The following is a 22,994-nucleotide window of genomic DNA, read 5'->3' as shown; positions in this document are numbered from 1 at the left end:
CAAGGCTGGGAGAAAACAAATGCTTTGGCAGTCTTTGCATAAGATCAGCAGGGAGGCGCGAGGTAATTATAGAGCTGTCACCCTGCTATAAACACCGGGAAACTCAAGGAATGGCTGTCACATACTCAGAGATGGGAGCGGGCAGCTTAATGACACTCTCTAAATAGGGTAAATTTAAAAAAAATGCAGTAAATTCTTGAAAATCTGCCTTGTGGTGAAAGAGGTGAGATGTTGAGCTTATTTAATTTATCTATGAATAGACTAAAGGGTGAATGAGGGTGCTGAAAAGTGAGACTCACCTGTGAGCCAAAGCCAGAAAAGCTCAAAGTGGAAGTAAATTGCAATTAAGAGTGCAAATAAGCAACCTTGGGAGTAATTGATTTTGGCACATGATGCTTTTTCCAGCCAGTAATATCTGCATATAAGGAATCCAAGGCTTTCAAAAGTGTGCCAGATGCATTTGGCTCATGGAAAGAACTGGGGGAATCCATGAGTTTAGGCAGTCACATAAGCAACTGCAGTAATCTCTCCTGGTCTTGATATCTATGGAGATCTTCCAGAACTGTCCTCCACTGAAAGATTCAGCAGATCTTCAATAGATTTATTGCAGTATTTGAGAAGCGACTGTATTCCATATCTTAATATAGTGTTATCTACAAAAAACCATAATTCAGTCTTCTTCAAAGAATTATGCTTATTATACAATTTCTTATCTTTGAACTTTACAGAATGCAGAGAAAATAAATTGACCAAAATAAGTTGATTACGCGATATATTTCATAGAAAAATAGAGACTCTCAGCTGGCAAGAAACTGGAGAAGTTTCCTAAATCAGGCAGAAACCACCAACTATGAAAATAAAAATTAACCCTGGGGAAATTGTAATGTTTTTTCAGAGCAGAGTTAAGCAGTTTGGTTGTGGTGACCAGGGTGGCACTGACCAGCCAGGCTGCAGTGGGGCTGCTGGCGCTGCAGGGGTGGCAGGTGATGGCTGCTCGTGGCTCTTCATCACTCAGAGTTGCGTTTCCCGGCCTCTTAGCAAATGAAGCTGCTGTTTGCTGTGTGTCAGGGTGAGTTGGAACATACCAATTCAAAAAGCCCCACATTTTTTCTTAGAAATGTCATAGTTTGGGGAAAGGTCTCTAGTTCTCAGGTGGACCTGGGCCTCCAGGGCTGCAGGTCTGGTGGGCAGCACCTGGTCAACAAGCCCTGCCACAGAGCCCCGTCTCCAGCTGGGTCACCTCCGACTGGGGACACTGGGGCTCCCCTAGGTGTTGGGACACCGGGCTCAGGCAGCTGCTGCCCTTGGCAGTGACACTGATGGACGGCTGTCAGTCTTGCAGCCCTGGAAACATCTGGAGCGTTCCTCATTCAAAGGAAATGTAAATAAGTTTCAGTTTCAGCCCGGTTCAGACTGAAATCAAATTTCAACTACCCCAAATATTCTTTTTCTTGGAAATCCCACTTTCCAACGAAGTTTTGATTCTTTTTTTAGGAGGTGCCTGAAGCCGTGGAGTTTGTGTTGTCAGCAAATCCAGTTCCCCCCCATGGCTGGTGCCAACCACAGTCACACCCGGCTGCCCGGGAATGGGGACCATCAGATTCCAGAGCTAGTGAAACTGAGAGATATGTTCAGGCTGCTACAAGGAAGAAACAAAATATTTGCATAAAATCCACTTCCCCTACACCTGTGTTATTACTGCCCTGAATGATGAAACACTGTCCTATTTCCATAACAATCAAAATGCCTAAAGAAATGGCCCAGAAGCTCTCAGGACTCTGAACACTGGTAACAGCACTGATGGGATCAGCAGGACAGCTAAACCCTTGAGGCTCTGAGGAGAGAAGCAGTGGAGTTTTTCTATATATATTTATTTATATTATTCCTTATACCTTTTTGCTGCATTTCTCGACCACGTGGAGAGAGCTGTTAGTCTTATTAAATATTAAAAAATTAGAAAGGAAATCTAAATCCTAATTACCTACTCCTATACAAAAAAAAAAAAAAAAAAAAAAATTTGCAAAATCATGGGGCATTTAGTAAGTGCATGGATGCCCCTCTGATGTTACTAAAGCTCCAGGCTAAAATGATTTTCAAGTTCCCATAACAAATACTTAATAAGGGAAGGAGAACTCAAGTTAAATCCATTTTCACTAAGGCCACACAGCTGCTTGTAGCTGCAGAGTAACTACTGCAGCCCGTGACTTTTGGAACTGATATTTTATTGTATGTTGTATTATTTTATTAACTACTGCACCGGGGCTCAGATCAGTGGAGACGCATTCAGTTATGAACCTCAGGCGTGGGCCTACTTCTTCTCTTGCTGGTAGCCACCAGCGGGTTTCTCTGCCTGAGCTGCTGCTGGTTCCCAAATGGCTTTTAATGTTTCTCCTCTTGCTTCTTGTCTCCCTTCCCCAACCCTGCAGCTGGACACTCGGGTACTATGTCAGGTCTAAGAGTGCTAAATTAGCATTTTCAGATGTGCAAAATAATGTCAGTGATAGATTAGTTGCATTCAAGAGGAAAAAAAAACCAAAACCAAACCACAAGAGCAACAGGAGAGATGACAGAGTGCAGACACTTTCAGTTCAGCTGTCAATGCACAACGTGAACTTCCACTTTCCAAGCAGCTGGAAAATGTCCCTGTATTAACCTTTCTACAAAGGCATTAAAATGAAGCTTTACCTCGTGAAGACCCTGTTTCCCTGGTTCTGGGCTGTCCCTGTCCCAGAAATGTGAGAAACCAAGTACAAGAGAAACAATAGGAAAGAAAACAACACTTTGCTTTAGCTGCTGCACAGCATGTTCCTGCCCTTCCTTGTAGATTGCCAACAAAATATGAATTAAATGCATTTGCTGCCATTCCTACAGCTGAGCAGAGGAGCTGGCAAACAGGTCCATCCGCTGCGATGCTCCCTTGCCCATGTTGATGACGGCGGGCTCCTCAGAGCTGAGCTCTGCTTCCAGGCACACCCAGGGCTACCGTGGGCGAGAAGGGGAGCCATTGGTCCATCAGCCATCAGTACCTCACCCTCAATGGACACCCTGGCACAGCCATCGCAGTTTGGTCAGATCTAAGGGGTCTGCTCTCGGGGGAGCTGCAGGCCATGTGTCACCTGCACCAGTGTGGCATGGACCAGCATGGCACTGGCCGGCGTGGCATGGACTGGCATGCCACTGGCCAGTGTGGCATACAACCACCGCACATGGACCAGCTCTGCCTGCCTGTAGAGCAACGACATGCAGGCACTGGGGACAAGGAGGAAACACACTTCCTGGGGCAGGGGACATCCTGATAACTGGTGGGAAAATGACAAGGGGTGCCCAAACATCAGGGCTGAAGGATGACTGATGCTGGCTCCAGATCTTACTGATTTTTCTACTCTTACACACGCTCTGACTGTGCACATTGGGGCTGCATCTGGCTCTGAGCACATGGGAAACATGGGGATCAGGGAGATCACAGGAAAGGAACCAAAATCATGCAGAGGTCCCCAGTGGGGACACAGAAGACACCGAGGGGTGGGGGGGCAGGAGCTAGGAGCAGGAAGTGACAAAGGTGCCGGCAAAGGCACCCCAAGGTCCCGGGGGGTGGGCTGTGGCAGTGTGTGGGGTGCCGGGGTCCCCGCAGCCGGGCCGTGGGAGCTGCTCTGCAGCCCGGTGGCAGCAGGGGGCTCGGGCTGCTTCGCCAGCGCTGGTGCCAGCCCACAGCCTCACACCCAGCCTTGCTGCAGAGCACAGGCAGCACAGCACTTTTCCTTACAATTGTCTCTCCACCTTATCTCTCCGGTGTCCCAACTAAACGCGTACTTTAACAGCTCTGCTAACAGAGTCCATCACAGTCTTTGTGAGTGCCTTCCAAGATCTAATTACCTTTACTATTAAAGATTGTGCCTCACTTTTGGTCTCAGAGTGTTTGATTCCCACTTTCCATTGTTGAACTTTGCTGATTTATTATGTTAGATTGATTACTGGTACCTCCTGGGTCTGCTGGACCCCTCTTGTGTATTCAGCCAATTTTGAGCATGGTGGGCAGGCCAGGTCCTGCAGCACTCTCACACCAGTGTGACCAGTTCTCCATCATCAGGTTAGTCCTTTCCTTCCAACATAAAGGCAGCATCAGCAGAGCTGCTGCTTGGGCACACCCTTTTACTCTGGTGCAGGTTAATGAAAGCTGATAATCATTCATAGACATCTGTGATACCCTTCATAAGTACATCAGAGCATTCCCATCATCCCAGATAGAGACGGATCATCTTTTATGGCACATCACACGCTTATGGTAGCCCCAGGGCCTGAGTGGGGTAGTGTTAGCCCACTGGGGGCCTGGGCTGAAGTTTGGGTGACAGACCCTGATGGGCAGTTTGCAGCCAGTCTGTTGCATTCTCCTTTGCCAAGCACCATCACTCCCCAGCCTGCTCTGGGACCTCGAAGCAGGCGCTGCTCACAAGGAGCTGCTGCAGCTCAGCGGGTGCACACTGGGGACTGGATGCTGCCTGTCTTCACGTGCCGTGCAAGGGTATATCAGAAAAAGACCTTAAACACCAAGTCTGATCACCCTGATGTTTTATTATTCCTCTTACCTACACAGCCCCAGTGCAGGGCTATAGGAGCCAGCACCCATCTCACCCGACCTTAGCCTCTAAGAGGAGATGCCAGCTCTAAGCCAGTCATCTCAGCTTTCTCCTAGACCAGCACCACATGAAAGCAATTTGTCCATCCTATGAGGGGAGCTATGAAGATCCATGAGGTTCGGTGTGATCCAAAATCATGTTTTCTTCATGTTTGCTGCCAGCTGTGTCCTTGGCTGCAAAACTGTGAATGCATCTCTTGCTTTTCCCAGCATGCAGTAGTATCAGAGATAAGCATGGCAAATGCTTAAACTCTTTAGTAACATGAGAACACAGATCATAGGATAGTTCATGTTGGATGGGAACACAGAAGGCTTTCATGAAAGGTGGTAGGACTACAGGTAGAATTTCTGAGCACCTCCAGCTTTCCAAGGTTTGGAACTTCAGGTGCTGGGTATGCTTAGGTCTATCAGAGCAAAGTAAATGGGTCGGAACAAGAGGTGACAGTGAAGCTTTTGAAATCCTTAAATATCACAGCGAAAACAAGTTAGGTGTAAGTCAGTGATGGATTTTAGCAGTACATCCAAGCCTGAAGCACTGTCCTTGGAAGGACAGCTTATGCCCCGTAGTATGTCCCAGTGCCAGCATAAAACTTTCTCTGCTTACCCTAGTCCCTTTGGTTTAAAGGAGGAGACAGTCTGGTTCAGTACTTTGTAAACTAACTGGAAGGAAAAATAAATAGAGCTCCAAAAGCATCTACGCGGGATGACCTGATGGACACAGCTCCAGCTCACAGCTCCAGTCTCTGGGAAGAAAACACGTCACTGCTGTGCAACCCGTGAATGTCATGGCTGGGAAGGACCGTGGCGTATGTAGCTTTCCTTAGGAGAAGGGCACTGAACTAGATCACAAGGCACCTGACATCTGCAGTACATTCCCTGCAACCCGGGTAGGACACGTTGATCTGCATTTTCCTGAGGGAAATGTGTTTGGCAAAACTTAGGGCAAATGTGTACTTTGCATAGAGCAATTTGGGTTTAATGCAACCAAGCGCCACTCCAGAGCACTTCAGTAGAAGATTTCTGAGTAAATACACGGCGAAAATGTTTATTTATTAGGGGCAACCTTTTTGTGAGATAGGCACATCCCACCTAATGCTGGTCCTAGCATGGACCCTCCTCTGGTCCTTGTAGCTCCAGGCACAAGTCAGAGCCACCAGACAGCCCTGAGTGTGTAGGTTCAGGGCTCAAAGCAGTTCAGCCTCCCTCATTCCCTCTCTTTCCTTCATTCTAACTAATAAAGTTAAGAAATTTATGGTATTTACAGCTTGGCTGTGATCTCTTGTTTGTGAATGCAAATGAAACATTGTTGAAGCTTGTAGGGTGCTGGAATACACAAAGCCTTTGTGATATGCTGATTTCTCACACCAGGCTTGCCCTCCTGCCAGGCAGCTGATTGAGTTGCCACCTTCCCGACTACTCTATTCCCAGGCAGCTGGAGGGTGTGGTGCCACCAACATTTTTTTAGTGGCAAAGCCAGTTTAAGAAATTCCCACCCCCACCCCTTCACTTGTGTCAATACAGCTGTCTGAGGAGCTGTGTGGCAATTTGGATGGCGTACATGGTCACATAGAATATTTGCGAGAGACGATTTTTATACACCTGGCTGATGTCAGTGGTCTGGTCAGAAGGGACCCTTCATGGCAGAGAGGACATCAACCTACAGCAGGAACGAGCAGCCAGGGGGTGGGAAACCCTTAAACCAACTTTGCCACCAGTGAAAACGCCATCAGCTGACACCCTGATGGCATCCCAACCCTCCAAAGGCTTGACAGGCCTATGTTATATACTAGTTGATCATTACCTGTTCAACAGTCTCAGTATGTCTCATGGTTGGAGACTGACCACCAGGTTTCCACAGGAAGCCCACCTGAGACACTGCCAGCACAGTGTGGTGCCTCTCCCTTCTCACCAGTGGGCTAGGTGAAGGCTTCTCATGGGTGTGTGGAGAACCTGCATGCCCCCAGGGCAAGCTGCCATTCCATGGGATTTATAAAAAAGAGGTTCCTGTGGGATGTGAATCCCATGAAAAATCAAGAGATGGGATCTGATGCAGCTTTAGGAAGAGGGTTCCAAGGAAGCCTGCCCTCTGAAGATGCCTGGTCAGTGAAGCCACAGCTTGTGAGAAGCATGAGGCTTTGTAGGACTCCAAACAGAGCAAAGACTGGCCCTGGCAAACCCTAATGGCCCATGCCCTAGGGTGAAATGTGTAACCCACATTGTTGATACAGCACTGTAACCACCAACTCCCTTGAAAATACCCTGGAGAAGCTGGAAATGGGGGATGAAAAGGCCCAGTAAAAGCTAAAGATGGCCAAAGCCAGAGGGTCCAGGCAAGGTATGGAATCCTCTCTAGAAAGCTGACCTTTCTGGATAGCATCTGTTGATACAGTACAGTGGGAGCCTGATCCTTCCTTGAGGGCACCAGGTAGAAAGGAGTGAAGTGGATGCTCCCATCCAAAGAAGTCGCTGGCCCTCAGCCCTGAGCAGCTGGTTTGTTCTTTTCTCAAAGATGCTGAGATTTCCCCATGCGACACCAAGGAGGGATTCAGGGTATACCAGATTAATGGATGTCCAAGTGAAGCAGGTGTTTTCAGAAGGGGTGAGACTTAGAAGTGGCTTTTTATGCCGAGTCTTTGTGAGCTGGGGGAGGTGAGCGTGCAGCAGTGTCAGACTTGGCTGCCACACGCAGGCAGTCTTCAGTCATCTTTTTGAGCTGGGCCACCAATCTCACTGGGTTCCCTTATCCTTGGGGCAAGAATTTCTTTCTGTTTCTGCAAGGTTAGGGGAACAGGGGAATTTTGTCTTTTAGTGTCTCCTGGTTTTGCAGCAATTCCTAATTACACTGGTAGAGAATTGCCTCCCAACAGCTGCTGCTCCTCAGGGAATGATCAGCACAGGATGATGAAGACCACCTGCCTCATGCCCCTTGAGGGTAGAAGCTGTTGTAGTTGAAGGCTGGAAGTGTGCAGGGATGAAGCATAACAGCTTCAAAACAGCTCTGTAAGCTTTGTAAGCCTTTGCTCTGCACCATCAGTGACACAAAGAACAGCTTTGGTCTCACATAGGTGGTTTACTTGTATCATTTACTAGACTCATTCTCCAGATAGTAACTTGAAAATAGATTATAATAGAGAACAGGACCAGAGTTACCCACCTCTCAGACTTCACTGTAGGTGACATCAAGCCACATTTCATTGCTGGTGGTCAGGCAGCCAAGAGCTTGGACCTGGAGCTGGAGAGTTATTGAGTCCACCCTGCCCCACCAGAGCAGTCACCCCCTCCTCTCCTCTCCATCCATTCCCCCTCCTCCCTGCCCAGCCGACCAGAGGCTTGGGGATGGCCCTGAGACCCCAAGCTTTTCCCAGCCTTGAACACTCACCCAGCAGGTCTCTGCATCAGTGGCCCTGCTGACCTGCATGGAAATGATGTGAAAGCAAGAGTAAACAGGTAAACAATAGGGAACAAGCAGAGCAGAGCAGTAGTTATCAACAGTGACATTTGGAAAACATGGACTGATGTTGGCCCAACTTGAGCAAGAGGCTGGACTAGAGATCTCCAGAAGTCCCTCCCAGTCACCACTGTTGAGTCTCTGACTTCAAGAATTCAGAAAATTCCTGTGTTTTCAGGATTCAGAAAATTCAGAAATTCAGAAAAAGCCTGAGGCACGGCTTCATGTGAGCCTGGTTCCCAGGACTCTATCAAAAAAGGTGAATGTGTTACTTGTCTCAAAAGGTGGCACCAGTACAAAGAATGAAGGTCCATCACTGCTCCAGGAGCAAGCCAGTAAAACAAACCTCTGATCCTGCCATGAGTCATGTCACCTCAAGCTGAAACCATGAGAACCGTATAGATGCACAGGAGGAATTCCCTGGTGCCATAGAAATAATTGGTCCACAGCTGTCAGAAAAAAATACAGGAAATGAGAAAAATAAAATCACCAGCCTGGGGTTCAACAGTGGCTTCATGAGCAGAGAAGGTGGCCAAGACACTCAGGCCTGGTGAGACCACTGGCCAGCACAACAGCTGAGTCTCATAGACTTTGTAAAATTTGTGCTTGTATTACATTCTGCCTGAGAAAAGCAGTTCTGCAAGAAAAACACTCTGAATTAGGTTGGGTTTCCTGTACCCGAGACAGGTCTGGGGCTCTGGGATTGTAGCTCTGTCCTGAATTTGGGTTTTTTTTTTAGCAGAATTCATGAGATGCAGCAGACTAAACAGATAGCTAAGCAGCAGCATTGGGACTGATACCAAAACTGATCTCCACTTTTTGTTGACAAAGCTTAGGTCCATCCTGAGGGAGAACCAGGAAAGGAGTCTGGAATCAAGATGAAACCAAAGCGTTCAGTGTCAAATGCATGTGTCAAAAGGAGAACCAGCTGGAATCTGCACAGAGAAATGGATTAAAAAGCTAATTGGTTTCTCCAGGGACCAAGAAAATGGAGCCAGAAGTTTCAAAATCTCAGAATTAGAAGGGAAAGATGAGTAAATATGAGAGAATACTGCAAGCATGAAATGATCCTCTTCAAATGGGTTGTCACAAGGAACTGTTTAAAAAGTGAATGTAACCAACATGTTTGTCAACGAGCTTTGGGCTTCTGCTGCCCTCTTAGAAAGTGGTTGATTAAGGTTTGGCAGTTACAAGTACTTTGGCAGCAATGAATACTGTTTTATTTCAGAGGAAGGCTGTCATTCATGTTCCTTGCACTTTGTTTCTTTTGAATATTGCCACTTTGGACTGTAGATGTAGACAAAAAGGAGGGTGCACAGGGATGTATTTCCAGCACGCAGCCCCAGAGCAGAGACCAGCAGCCATTCCTTCTTGGTTACAGCTGAAAATGCCAACAATCTGCCAAGCCGGCCCTTGTTCGGCTCTGGGGATGCCCCCAACCGCAACAAATTTCAGCTCTTAGCTGGATCTGAACAAGTTGGTCTCAATTTTGTATGGCTCCCAAGGCAAGGGCTTTGTAAGTGGACACAGGTCATTAATGTGTGTCCTGTTCTCTGTAGGGTACAACAAACCCTTCTGATTGTTATGGCATGTGCCAATAGCTTTGCTACCTTCAGCTTTGCTAGACACCATCAGACAGGTTTTTACATCTGAAAATTAATCTGAATGCATATTTTATTTCAACCTTTCATAGGAACCAAATGTTTACAGCTCAGGTTTTCAAGACACAAATATAATGAGAATTTTTGGATCATACGTTTAGTTAAAATAAAAAGTATTTTAGTCCCTTGTCTTCCAGAACTTCATAATAGTGTCCACATCTGGTCTGCATACAGTTATAGAAACCAGGTCAGATTGGATATCACAGACAAGTCTGGCAATCCCTAGGCCCCACAGAAACCTCTCCCAAACACCTCCCTCTGCACAGTGACATTTGCTACCAGATTTATTTCCCATTAGCATTGCTGCCTGTGTTGATGGGCTATTGTCTCCATTGATTTTTTTTCCATTAAAACCACAAGTGCACAATGATCTTGCCTGTGGGAAGCACAGATAGCCTGGATGCTTCCCAGGGGCTGGTCGCTCAGAGCACAGTCCTTCCTGCACCCCTCCTTGCTGGGCTGGACCACACAGACTATGCCCTCTGTCCTGCACCACCTCCAGATCCTCCTCCCCTTCTGGCTGCTGTGATGGGGGCTCTGGAGAGCCCTGCCTGGCCCAGGAGATGAAGGGAGGGAGTCAAAAAAGAGGGGCTGGAACTAGGTGATCTTTAAGGTCCCTTCCAACTCTAACCATTCTATGATTCTATGAAAAATATGGCTAGAGGTCCCGCTGCCTTTCTCCCACTGCCCTGCCTGCCACAGGCACAGCAGTGAGGTCTCCTAAAACCACTGTCACACCATGCAGATCCTCCAAGCACCATCCTTCAAGGGGTTGCTCCTCTATCCCCATAGTCAGAGGAGGGAACAGCCTCTTCCAGCCTACTGTGACCTGGGCATTTCCCTCAGGACTCACCAGCTGTTTCCCAGCACTGAGGGAGTCGAGCACTGGCAGTGTCCCCAGGGCACCAGCTCTTATCAACTGGCCAATCTGATGAAGCAAAAGGCCTCTGATTTTGCTAGTGCTGAACATTTCTTTCTGGTACAAAAGGTGATTGAATGGCGAATGTGCTGAAGAAAAATGCCCTTCCTTCCCTTCATCAGGAAGTGGAGCGATAAGATGAGGGGGAACAGTTTTAAACTGAAAGAGGGGAGATTGAGATGAGATCTGGGAAAGAAATTCTTTGCTGCGAGGGTGGTGAGAGCCTGGCCCAGGTTGCCCAGAGAAGCTGTGGCTGCCCCATCCCTGGAGGGGTTCAAGGCCAAGTTGGATGGGGCTTTGAGCAACCTGGTCTGGTGGGAGGTGTCCCTGCCCAGGGCAGGGGGTGGGACTGGATGGGCTTTAAGGTCCCTCCAACTCTAACCATTCTGTGATTCTAAGTGTCTCCACAAATCTTCTGCCCACCAAGCCTCTCCACCCAGCAGCCACTGTTGCACAAGGCTGACCAAGGCTGATCGCAGGCTGCGCAGTGCTACCAACCACCCATCTTTCACCAGTCTCCCACCAGCAGCAGAGAAGCATGGACGATTTTGCTGCTTGTCCTTCCCCAGTTGCCCAGACACCTTCAGCAGGTCATTGGGCTGAGAAGAGTCAGCCCAAAGCAAGTAGAGAACCAAGTTTTTCCCAGGTCAAACACAAATTGTTTGATGAGAGCCTGAAAATACTAGGTTTGCTTACAGCTCTGTGGCAACCTAAGAGATGGAACTGTGCTCAAGCCAGTGCCAGTCCATGGCCACCCCGACAACTAGCTGCCTGGGGCTGTTTGCAGCCCATTTTGCCACCCTCATGAACCTATCTCACTTCCAAATCTGTCTTCTGAGAGCCCACACCACTGGTTCCAGGCACACTCAGAGCAACCTCAAACACCGACAGGGCCAGCTGCAGCCCAACCCTATCTCTCCAAGGAGCCCCAGCCTTTTTTCTCCCCTGCCTTAACATGCTGCAAATTGATCTCATGACTGGTGACCTGCCAAAGCCCTGTCAGAGGCTGAGGGGGCTCCACAAGAGCTATTTTGACTTGTTCATAGTAGTTGGAAGATGCTGTCCTCTCCTAGTTCCCTGCTTCATACCCAGGGCATCTCTGTTCTTCCCTGACCTAGGAGGCAAGGAAATTTCTTGGTTCCACCAATGTGGGAGCAGGGGAAGATGAAGGTGAGAGTTGCCTTTTTGCATACTCAAGAGCAGTCTTCAGCCCAGCCAGCTGCAAAGTGTTTTATTGTAGAAGACCAAATAAATTGATTGAGAGTTTGAAAATGGGCACAGAGAAAACCTCCAGTTGTTCTGCTTCTTGTGGGCATTAGGAAAAACTCCATTGAATTCTCTATTGGGTTCAGGGAAGTATTTCCTTACATCCCGAGCCATTTTCAAGATGGCATTTAAACTCCACAGACCTCATACTTTAAAAACATTCACGGTGCATGCACCTTCTCCAGTTCTCCGTGCATGAGTCCCCACACAGTCCAGGTTAGACATTAAACATTAAGCATGATATTTAGAAATTACCTATAAATTACAAATTATGCTGCTGCCAGTCTTCTCAGCAATGCTGAAGTTTAGTGAAATTGTTTTAGTTCTTCCCCTCACAGGGAACTCTTGAGGCCTGCCTTTTCCAAGAGGCATCTCAAACACTCTGCCATCTTCTATGACGTTCCTCAGAAAGATGGTGGAGTCTCGTCTCTTGGAGATTTTCCAAACTCAGCTGAACAAGGTCCTGAGAAACTGAGGGTTCTAAACAATTTGAAATGAACCGTGCTTGGAGCAGGAGGTTGGACCAGAGACCTCCAGGCACACTCTGAACCCAAATAATTCATGGTGTGGGGAATCTGCTAATTGAGAGCTTTCTCAATTGGGGACAACTTGAATGACTCCATCTTGGCCTGAACTTCACCCTTCTAGCTGAAATGGGGAAGCTAACTTGCTTCAGCCTGTCCTTCTCTCCAAATATCACTGAGCATAACAGACTCAGGCCAGTGACTGAGGCTCCAACAACCTACCCCTGCTGCTGGCAAGGGCCTATATGGAGGCAAAGTGCTGTACAACAGAGTCAGGGTACTGCCCCCCTTTCTCATATGCATCTGTCCCTCACACATGCAAAACTGGGTGATGCTCAGCTTCACTAAGGCAAAGTCAAGTGATGGCAAGAACATTACCCAAGTCCACAGAAGCTGAAAATGCCTGGGATATGAGGTATTTCAGAAACCCCGCACCCGTCAGTATGGCACAGTTAATGTGATCCCAATATGTCAGCAGAGATATCTCCAGTGAAGAAATAGAATTATGAAAGACATTGTATAAGGCATCAGCAAGACCAGATCTGCTCAGTAAAACATGAACTCTTAAGAGAACTGAGGCATAGGACGACTGAAATTGTAATGATGGGAAAAGAAACCCTTTTCTTAGAGCAGATGGTACATGGGTTTGGCCTGTTTAGCTGATAAGATGAAGGCTGTAAAGGATTGCAGTTGTCTGGGGAACATTATGGAGTCTGGAAGGGAAGAGCTATGGTCACATTTCAGCTCCTAACCAGAAGAAGGTTCTCAGAGGGGTTGTACCGCACCAGAGTCTTGCCAATGGATTTGCTGTTCCCATCTGCCACACCAAGATTGCATAAAAAATTATCTGGGATAAGCTGGCAATTGGCACCAGTAAGGTGCTGTCCTCAGGAGTTTCTGTCATTCTCCCTTGATTGCAGAAGGATGCGAGACAGCCTTCTCAGACCAGCTGACGGCGTTTTTGCAGCTGGAGTCAGGTGAATTGAATTTCCCCAGCATGTGCTCTGTAGTACAGGTTGGTTTAACTTGTTTAACAAAACCACCCAGCACGTCAGTGTCGGAACATGCAGGTGTATCCAGGCTGATAATGATAACCATTTCCATTTTGCGGGCAGAGGAAGCCAGCAATGAGCCTTAATGGGATGCTGGGTGCAACCACACCGCAGCAGATCCCAGCCAAGCTGTGGAATTTGGCAGGGACAGCACTACAGCTCTCCGGGCCCGGGCCTGGCACACCTGGCAGCACGTGGGGAGGCTGATGCACCAGAAATATTCTCAGTGGTGACCTTCTTAGCATGTAAGCATGAATGAGAAAGCACACATGCTTTTTAGTTGGCAGCCTGGTACTTGCCAAAACATGCCATCAGTGTAATGCTGCACTGACTGCTGGACAAATCAAAACTATGGACTGTTGTTTTGGGCTGTGTTTCTGTGTCTTGCAAGATTTAAATGTGAGCAACCCTAGGAGTCTGTTGTTCCATCCATTAGATGTGCTTTGCTACCCCGCTCTTGATGTTAGTATCTCTTAGCATCAGGCTGAGCAGACATGCCTGCTCTTGTTTTACCAGGAATCCTTCTGGGGCTTTGGCTGAGCTGAGATTTTACATTGCATGAATCCGTGCCAACTTTTAGCCTGAGAAGGCACTTTGCCCACCTTCAGCAAAGCTGAACAGCACACTAGGGTTTGCAACATGAACCAGCTGTCAAGGATGAGTTATACCTCCTGCCCTGAAGGGAGTGGGAAGAGATGAGGCAGGGAATGTTTATCCAAACAAGCTTGTACACACATATGATTTTGTAATATGCTGTCTAGAAGAGACTTGCAGCCATGGTGTGGAAGAGTCTGGAGAGTATTGTAAGGATCCCAGCCCCGGCCCTCCAACGAGGATGGGACAGACATGCACAACACACTCTACTGGCATTTGGCTACCCCAACCCAACCCTTGCTGATGGTTTTGGGAGCAGCACGGCCATGCAGACCTGTGAGGACACAGAACAACTCAGACTTGGTGAGTTGGTGTCTCCTTCATTTACCTGGCCCTGCAGAAAATTCCTAATGAGGTGACAGTGAAGCTGCCAGATGTCATTGACTGCACATGGAGGCTGTTTCCCATGCATCCAGCAAGGCAGGAGGTGATTTCAGAGTGAAGACATTGTTTTATGGTTCCATATTTGGAAAGCAATCCACATTCTTTTGCCAAAAGAGAGACAACGGGTTTTACTAGCACCAAGAATAAACAAAATATCAGTAATGATTGTGGTTAGGCCCCAGGCAGATACTGCTCTCAGATATGCTACATGATTCTGCATCATTCCAGCGAAAAATTAGCAAAGTGCTAGACACCTGACCAGAAATCAGAGTCCATCTCAGGGCACGACTTCTCTGGAGCATCTCACTCTCCCCTGACCATTCAAGTAGGGGTGTGAGCAGAGACCACCTCTAAAAGAATACCTTGGGGAATAGTAAGGTACCAAAGCAAATTCTACCATTGAAAAATCTCCCTGGAGAAGGGGGATGCAGAAGCTGACTGATGGTGTTTACCCCCGGGGCGGCTAAATTCATGGTGGGCATGACCTTGCAGACCAGAGAGAGTGGGCAAACAGCCTTGCTGGGCACCAGCTCCCACCCTGACACCACCTCCCCCCACTTCCCTCGCTCAGAGGCAGCCGTTTGCACCCTGAGCCTGACAGGGAAACACCCGCACACAGTGGCACTCCAAGGACAAGCTTGCTACTCACTTCTAAAGCGTTCTCTGAGACAAAATGGGTTTATTTGTTGTCATGAGTTGTGTCTCCATCACCTGCTCTGCCCCAGAATGGCCCTGGTCCACACCCTCCAGCTACACCTTTCCTCAAGACCTTTTGTCTTTCCGGCTGACTTGCTGGGTGACGGGAAGCACGCTGGCTCCCAGCGCTCCAGCCTCCTACTCACCATAAACTGCTCCTGGGAACCCCCATCAAGTTACTAATGTTTAAAATAGGAGACAAATGCATTCAAGCTAAGTGATCAGTTGACTGTGTAATCAAAAACAAATCATGAAAGAAAACACAGGCTTTGAAGGTACGTGCCACAAAGCCAGCTCTTGTCTCCTAAATGCCACCTTCTGCCAAAGCTGCCCCAGTTTCACAGTGATGCTCCCTCCACTGGGGAACTGGGTTAGAGGCTTGTTCTGCCTGAAAACAAATCTGCAAAAAAATCCTTGAATGCTGGACCAGTGCCCTGCCTGACCCCACAGGACAGCCCTAGGGAGCTGCACGCACCCAGCTGGTTGTTGGGGAGACATGGGCATCCCAAGGCTGATGATGCGCCACAGCCTCGGCCACGGCTTCTCCCTGTCTTTTGTTCAAAGTAGAATCTCTTGCTCTGTGCCGTGATTTCTACCTGGAAGGCTGGGACACCTTGGTTTCCTCTCCCCTCATTTTCAGAGCTTCACTTGAAAGTACCAAATGCAAAAATTTCCAGTGTATTTCCCTGCTTTGTTCCCAACCCAAATGCGGTCTCATGGGTTTTCCAAGCTTTATCAGCACATTCTATATCACACAATTTGAGAAATCGTATCTGTTCACACATCACATGTTGTCACACGCTGGTAGCTCAATTCTACCTCTGCAGAAGACAACTGATATCAGGGATGAGCAGAGCTGAGCAGGATGGACACCCCCCTGTCTCCCGGAGGGGTGTTACCATCGCGGGTGTCCCGACCAGCGCCTGCCCCTGGTCCCATCCCACAGCCTGCGTCTGCCTCGACTCATTCCTCTGCACATCTCCAGGGCAGGAACTGCTGCCTGCTCCTGGGACTGCAACCTCTGAGCACAGCAGGCGCACCCGTGCCTGCCCACCTTGGCTAATAACAGCAACAGGAGGGGAAGAGCACACAAAGGCACCCAAATAAAGAGGAGGTGGATCCAGCCACCCCTTTAGCTGACCCAGCACTGTTTGCAGTCCTCCAAGCCTGACGCCAAGAAGGAATTAGCACCATCAGAAGCTCTCGCCTCTCAGCTGCTTCTGCTGTGGGACTGGCCTCAGCACAAATAGCTGCTGCCAGTTTAATTTCACTCCGGACCATGATCTGCTTGAGCTGCCCCATCCAGGGCTGCGGAAAGGATTTGTTCTGCTGACAGGTAACCCTGGCAGGGGGATGTTCCCCAGCAGCTTCTGGCACAGAGGGCTGCTCCCACTCTTTCCACACTGGTGTAGAGCAGAGTAAATCCTCTTTGATCAATACAATATCAGGTGTAAAACAGGAGTATCCAGCCCAGGCCATTTAATTCTCTGAGAACTAAGCAGGCTCATAATCTTCATCAGCGTTGCTTCCTGCTTGAAATGCTTTTCATTAGCTGCTCATTCAGTGAACACAACCACTTCTGCTACCTCAGCAAAACACATGCCACACTTCTTGCTCAGCCGCAGAAGGTAAACATCTTATTGCATTTTAATCACTGGCAGTTTCGGCAGTTGCTTCCTGGTCTCTGTGTTTCTTCTACTCATCCTACTGAAAAGCTTCTATAAACTTTGATTGCAGAGACATGTTTTGACCAAAAGCGGTCGGGTACCTCCCCAGCCTCCAAGTAGCTGCACAGCCTGATGCAGCTCCTGGGGAAGCTGAAGGCGAAATGCTCAGTTATCTCAGTGGCCTTTCGATCCTGTCCTGGAAGAAATGAGCCAGGCTGAGCTGTTCGGGCAGGCATACCTGTTTGGCTGCAAAGCTTGGCTGCCCGGCTAAGACCTCTGCCATGTCATCAATCTTGCTGGGAAATTTCATACAATTTTTTTCTTCTGAAAACAATGATTTCTTGGACCTGAAATGTTTCAGAGGAACATGTCAATATGGAGGAAGCCCACTGATGGAGTGGCCTTTCCCAACCGAGCCATTGAGGAACCAGGCCAAGCAGCCCCGAACCCCTCTGTGAAAGCAGTGCAGCCCGCTGTCAGGAGAGGGTTAAGGATGGGTCTGACACTGCAGTTTCAAGCCAAGAACTCATGAGTGACAAGAGAAGGACACAGTCCAGCTACCCAGGGTCTGTTTGCTAGTCAGTGTCCCTGATGGCTCTCCTGGACGATGCTCGAGGATGGGCAGTCACCTGCAGATCGCTCCCTTTCCCTGAGCAGACTGAGCTCCGCAGCCCGTGACCCGCTGCTCCTCTCACAGGCTCGGTCTTCCTGTGCCTCTGAGTCACACCGAGTGTTTGAAAAAAAATTTTGGTGCATCATTCCTTCATTTTCCTTTGTCGGGGGGGTTTCCAGCCTCTGATCTACACCCTACACCCTTCTCACTGCTGCGGAGAAACTGGTTCTCCTCGCTTGGGCATGATCCTTATTCACTCACAGCCCCTGCACTAAGGTCAACAACCCTCTTCATTTGTTCTGCTGCTGCTTCTGGGGCCAGGCATGAGCAGGCAGAAGATGGGGTAAGGGGTGTGTTTGAGAACGCCCCCGCAGACGGGCCTGGGGACAGGTAGCCATAAATGGGCTGGGTTGGGACTGACAGAACCCATCGCTACCCCGGGACGGGACTCACGGCAGCCTTGGCCAGTGGCTGTGGGACCACCAGCACCCTGCCAGCAGCATCGGCCTTTCTCCTGCTCAGGCAGCACATTCGGTGTCAGGGGAGCCCTTCCCCATTTACCCCCATGAAAATGACAGACAGCATCAGGCCCAGCGTGAGCCTCAGCTTGTGGCTGTCACCGTCTGCAAGTCCCTGAAGAAGAGGGACAATGCCCTGTGCAGAAACCACAGGGGAACAAGAACAAAGGCAGGTCCCTTCTCCTTCCTTCAGTGTTATCTGGGATCAATCATTGCCTGAATATAACACAATCCCCCCGCTCTGCTGCTCTCCTCTTGCCCCCACGTGAGTCATGCTCAAGCGATTTTGTTTCAGGGTAATAGTTAATTTGTCTGAAGCCCTGTGGGATTTCCCAGGCAGCCCTTTCCAGCAGGGGGATTTTGCTGAGTCTGCAAAATAATTCAGCACAGGGAGGGGGGCATTCATGGGCCCCAAATTCTCCATTTTTTCCTCCTTCATCTCTGACTCCTCCAAACCACGGTGGTCTCGGGTTGCCCCAGGACAGTGGCTCAAAAGCTCCAAGCTCAATATTTTCTCCGCTGCACAAATTTTGCCATGTCTCCCTCCTTCCCCACAGCACCCTCAAGGTCACGCTGGGAGGTTGTGTGATCTGATGAAAGGGAACAGGGAGGGGGGAAAAAAAGCCCAGTGAGATGAAAACTGATCCCAGGCTCCAGCTCCAGCCCGTTCCCTTTGGCCCCTCTTGGCTTGCTCCGTGCTGCCCTGGGACCGTCACTCCTTGTACCCAGGACACACTTTTGAGATGGTTATGAAAGGAATCATGCATTCAGGTATTCTAAGAACTGGCTGAACCTTTTGTCTGGAGAACGGATGGGAAAGCTTACGCCTTCGTGCCTGCTCCTTAAGTAAAGGATTGTGTAACCCTGGCATGCTGCAGTGCTCCCGCTGGCAGGTGATGAAAAAACGGGCAGAAAACAGCCTTTGAAATGCCCAGCTGGATGGAGAAGGGCCTCACTGGGCAGCCCTGACCCTCCCTCACCCCACTCATAACCTGACGGCTGCTTCTCTGCCCAGAAGGTGATGGTCAGGGGTTTACCAGCAGCCAGAGTGCTTGCATCTGTACCAGGAATTTAAATATGCCTGGCACTGTTTCCTGGCCCAGAGGCCATTGACACAGAACAATCTATTAAACTTTCTTATCCTCCAAGCCAGGATGGATGCATCCAAGTGCACAGGGCAATGATATCAAGTCCATGTTGCCCTTAAACTTTTTCTAGGAACTGTTTCTGAAAGCACTAGTTGGCTTGGCCCAAAATCATGTCATGGACTTGCAATTACAGTGCAATCAGTGAGACCTGGGAATATTCTTGAAGGCCACGCAGGCCTTCCAGGTCCCAGTGGTGCAACCCTGTGTCATCCCCAGGTGTGCCACTGCTGGAGCAGGGTCTGCCCAGAGCAGCAGCCCAGGAGGAAGCAGTGACTTGCACACGCTTACCCAAATAGCCCGGGGCAGCTGCAGATGGCTGAAGCATTGTGCCAGTCTGCTCAGTCCTTGAGCTCCTGATGTCTGGAGTTAATGAGGGTTACACAGACTCACAGACTGGCAGAAACCTGTGGAGATCACCCAGTCCAACCCCCTGCCAGAGCAGGGTCACCCACAGCAGGTCACACAGGATCGTGTTCACGTGGGGTTTGAATATCTCCAGAGAAGGAGACCCCACACCCTCTCTGGGCAGCCTGTTCCAGGGCTCTGCCACCCACCCAGGAACGAAGTTTTTCCTCATGGTCAGATGGAATTTCCCGTGTTCCAGTTTGTGCCTGTTACCCCTTGTCCTGTCTCCGGGCACCACTGAGAAGAGCCTGGCCCCATCCTATTGGCACCCACCCTCTAGCTATCACTCAGCATCGATGAGATCCCCTCTCAGTCTGCTCTTCTCCAGCTGAACAACCCCAGGTCCCTCAGCCTTTCCTCAGCACAGAGATGCTCCAGTCCCTGAGCATCTTCGTAGTCACTGCTGGACTCTCTCCAGCAGTTCCCTGTCCTTCTTGAACTGGGGAGCCCAGAACTGGACCCAGGACTCCAGATGTGGCCTCACCAGGGCCCAGCAGAAGGGGAGGATGACCTCCCTCCACCTGCTGGCTACACTCTTCTTAATGCGCCCCAGGAGATCATTGGCCTTCTTGGCCACAAGGGCACATTGCTGGCTCATTGTGTTGTGCATTCCCAGCCCAACCCACCAGCAGAGACCTGCAGCTTTCATTGCACTGGTCTTGCCTGCAGCCCCTTGCTAATGCCCCAGCCTGCCTCAGGGACACAGGGTGCTTTCCCCTCTGATGCTGTCCTACACCCGGCTCCAGCCCAGCTGCTGCAGAGGGTCTGGGTTTGGTGCATCCCCTCTGGCAGTATGCAGCACTGCTGGTGAGAGGGCCCTGCACAGTGTGAGAGAGAAAGAAACAAACATATGGGAGAAAACACCACTTTCACTGAAATTACATGTGAAAGTAAGATGAAGCTGCACTGGGAGCTGAGAGCAGGAGCGTGGGCTGTCCCCTAAACGAGGGTCGGGACAGCAAACATGTTCCCATCACAATTCCTCACCCCGGGCCAGCACAGGCAGAGGCAGCAGCATCCTTCTCTCTGCCCGTTTTGGAAGCAGTGGCAGCAGATTTCACATGGGTAGGACACCTGCAGCATGAAAGTCACTGGCAAGGCTGCACATGTCCCTGAAAATCCCTGCTATTGTGTGAAGCTCTCCTCAGCACCAGTGGGATTCTCCCACCTCGTTTCCTGAAATCCCCACCGTGGTTTTCAGTGCAAATAAGGTGGAAAGACAGAGGTTTTGTGCCCGTGTGGCAAATACTGGACAGTGGAACTTAAGAAGCTTCAGGAGCTCTAGTTTCAGTATTCTTCCTACTACTGAGGGCAATGGCACTACAGTCTCTAGCAAGGTCATTTGAAGGTTATTTCCCATCACACTGCAAAGCTGAGGAGCTCTTGGCCTGCCAGTGCACAGCGGGACACTGTGCCCAAATGGGACACTGTGCCCAGCTCCCACCCCTGCATGAAACAGCCCCAGAGAGAGCTCTTCCCTTGGAGACATGCCCCTTCCTAAGGCAAAGCATCTGGGAGAAGAATCTTCACTGAGAGAAGCTCTTTCTTCCCAAGGAAACCTTTCCCCAGTGCCCTGTGTCCATGCTGAGCTCCCCACAGGCTCATGCAAACCAGGAGTCTTTGGACATTTAGAGCAGGACCCTTTGTTCAACCCTCTGCCTCTCCCTGGAAGGTTAGGTAGGGGTTAACCTACTCTCAGTCCCTCTTTCAGCCTGGACATCCTGACCATCCTGGGCAGGAGCATCCGCCACCTGAGTTTCTCTTGCAGGTCTCTGGGGTCCCCTTTGCTCAGGAGTGCACTGAGCAGCTCTTTCCCCCTTCTCCCTCAATTTTATGATTTGCATCTATTTTTTCAGATGCACCAAACACAAGTGTTCTGCACTGGTGCCATGTTCCTTGGCCTGATTGCTCAGATGAGCTACCTGATATGGTCCTGCTCCTTCGCTGGGTGGGTGCCAAAGTGCTTTTTGCAGAACTGCTGAACTCTTTTCCAGCAAACATCCTGTCAGTAGCTGGATTGTTTGAATATCCAGGGAAATCAAGCGCAAACTGCAGATTGGCCAGGCGTGTCCCCAAGAAACAATTTTATCAAAACTTCTGGCAGAGAAAGTGCCTGGTTTGACAGAGCCTTTTCAGGAGTAAGCACGGAGAGCAGAGATTCAAGCACTGTCTTTGTTTGAGCAGAGTCAGAAGCTTGGCTCTGCTCCTCTCGCTCCCAGTGCATGCCCCAGGCACAGGCTGCAGGAGCAATCGTCTTCATCCAGAGTATGTAATTAAATGTTCATTGGGCCAGGAGAAGGCTGGTGTGCATGGTGCAGGAGACACCCGTTCAGACACCTGAGCTGTTTTTTTTTCCTAGGGTAACTTACTAACCACAGGGCTGTATTAGTTGATGAGGACCCAAATCCCATCTTCTGAAGCATGGTTTCAAACGTCCCAGGTTTGGTTTCATCCTGCCTCATAAATCAAATATTTTGGGAAGCTCTGTATTTTTTTTTTTCCTTTTCACAAAATGAAGCTTTCATTTCCCATAAGCAGCAAGCACAGCTTTGAGCCTCCTGAGTATATCTTCACATTTCTGTGTCGGGTTGTCAGCGAGACATCATCACATATCAGGTGGAGCAACACACTCCAGAGTGGCCATCAAACCTCACCCTGAGGAGCCAGCAAAGACATGTGCAGCTCAACCCGCAGGATCAGCAGCTGTGTTTGCAGTGCGGGACATCACAACACCCAGCATCGGAAAATTCACAGTTCTTCCTGAATGTTTTATATGCTATTGTTAGCAGCAGTAATCCTACAGTACAAGACCTGAGAGGGATTAGGAAGGAAGAGCACTTTCCCTGTGCTGCAGTGATTGCACAGTAAATTTCCACAGATTAGCGTGCACTGAGGTGAGGGTTTCTCAGATACAGCACTCCTGGAATTGCTGCTACTTCTGTGGGCTTTTTAAACAATAAAGGAGTAAAGAAAAAAGGTTGTACCACTAACATGCAACTGTGAAAACTCAAAACTGGATGGTTTTTTTTCCAGAACAGTGGTAGGGCCCAAATCTGCTTTCATAATCATTTTATTGCTATTGCTTGGTTTTCAGGCAAGTATGCACCTTCAAGACTGCTTTCCTAGGAGGACAGGATGGCTCGTTTCTTTAGCAATGAATTTTAGTGTTTCCAGCCAAAGTAAACTTGTTGTCAAGCCTCAAAAGTAAGAAATCAGATTAAAATAAAAATATTTAAGCATTAAAAATGTATGTTGGATCCTATTTTGCCTACTGCATTCTGACCGTGTCTGTGGTTTCAAGCTTTTGTCTACTTCAACTAATCTGAAAATAAAGAGCCTCAGATTACTCTCCATAAGTGGGTTTGTGGTGGGAAACCTGTGCAGGCATTTGTAGGTCCTACCCTTT

Source organism: Numenius arquata, chromosome 21 (genome assembly GCF_964106895.1).
Source record: "Numenius arquata chromosome 21, bNumArq3.hap1.1, whole genome shotgun sequence".
NCBI lineage: Eukaryota > Metazoa > Chordata > Aves > Charadriiformes > Scolopacidae > Numenius > Numenius arquata.
Note: the sequence above shows the minus strand (reverse complement) of the source record.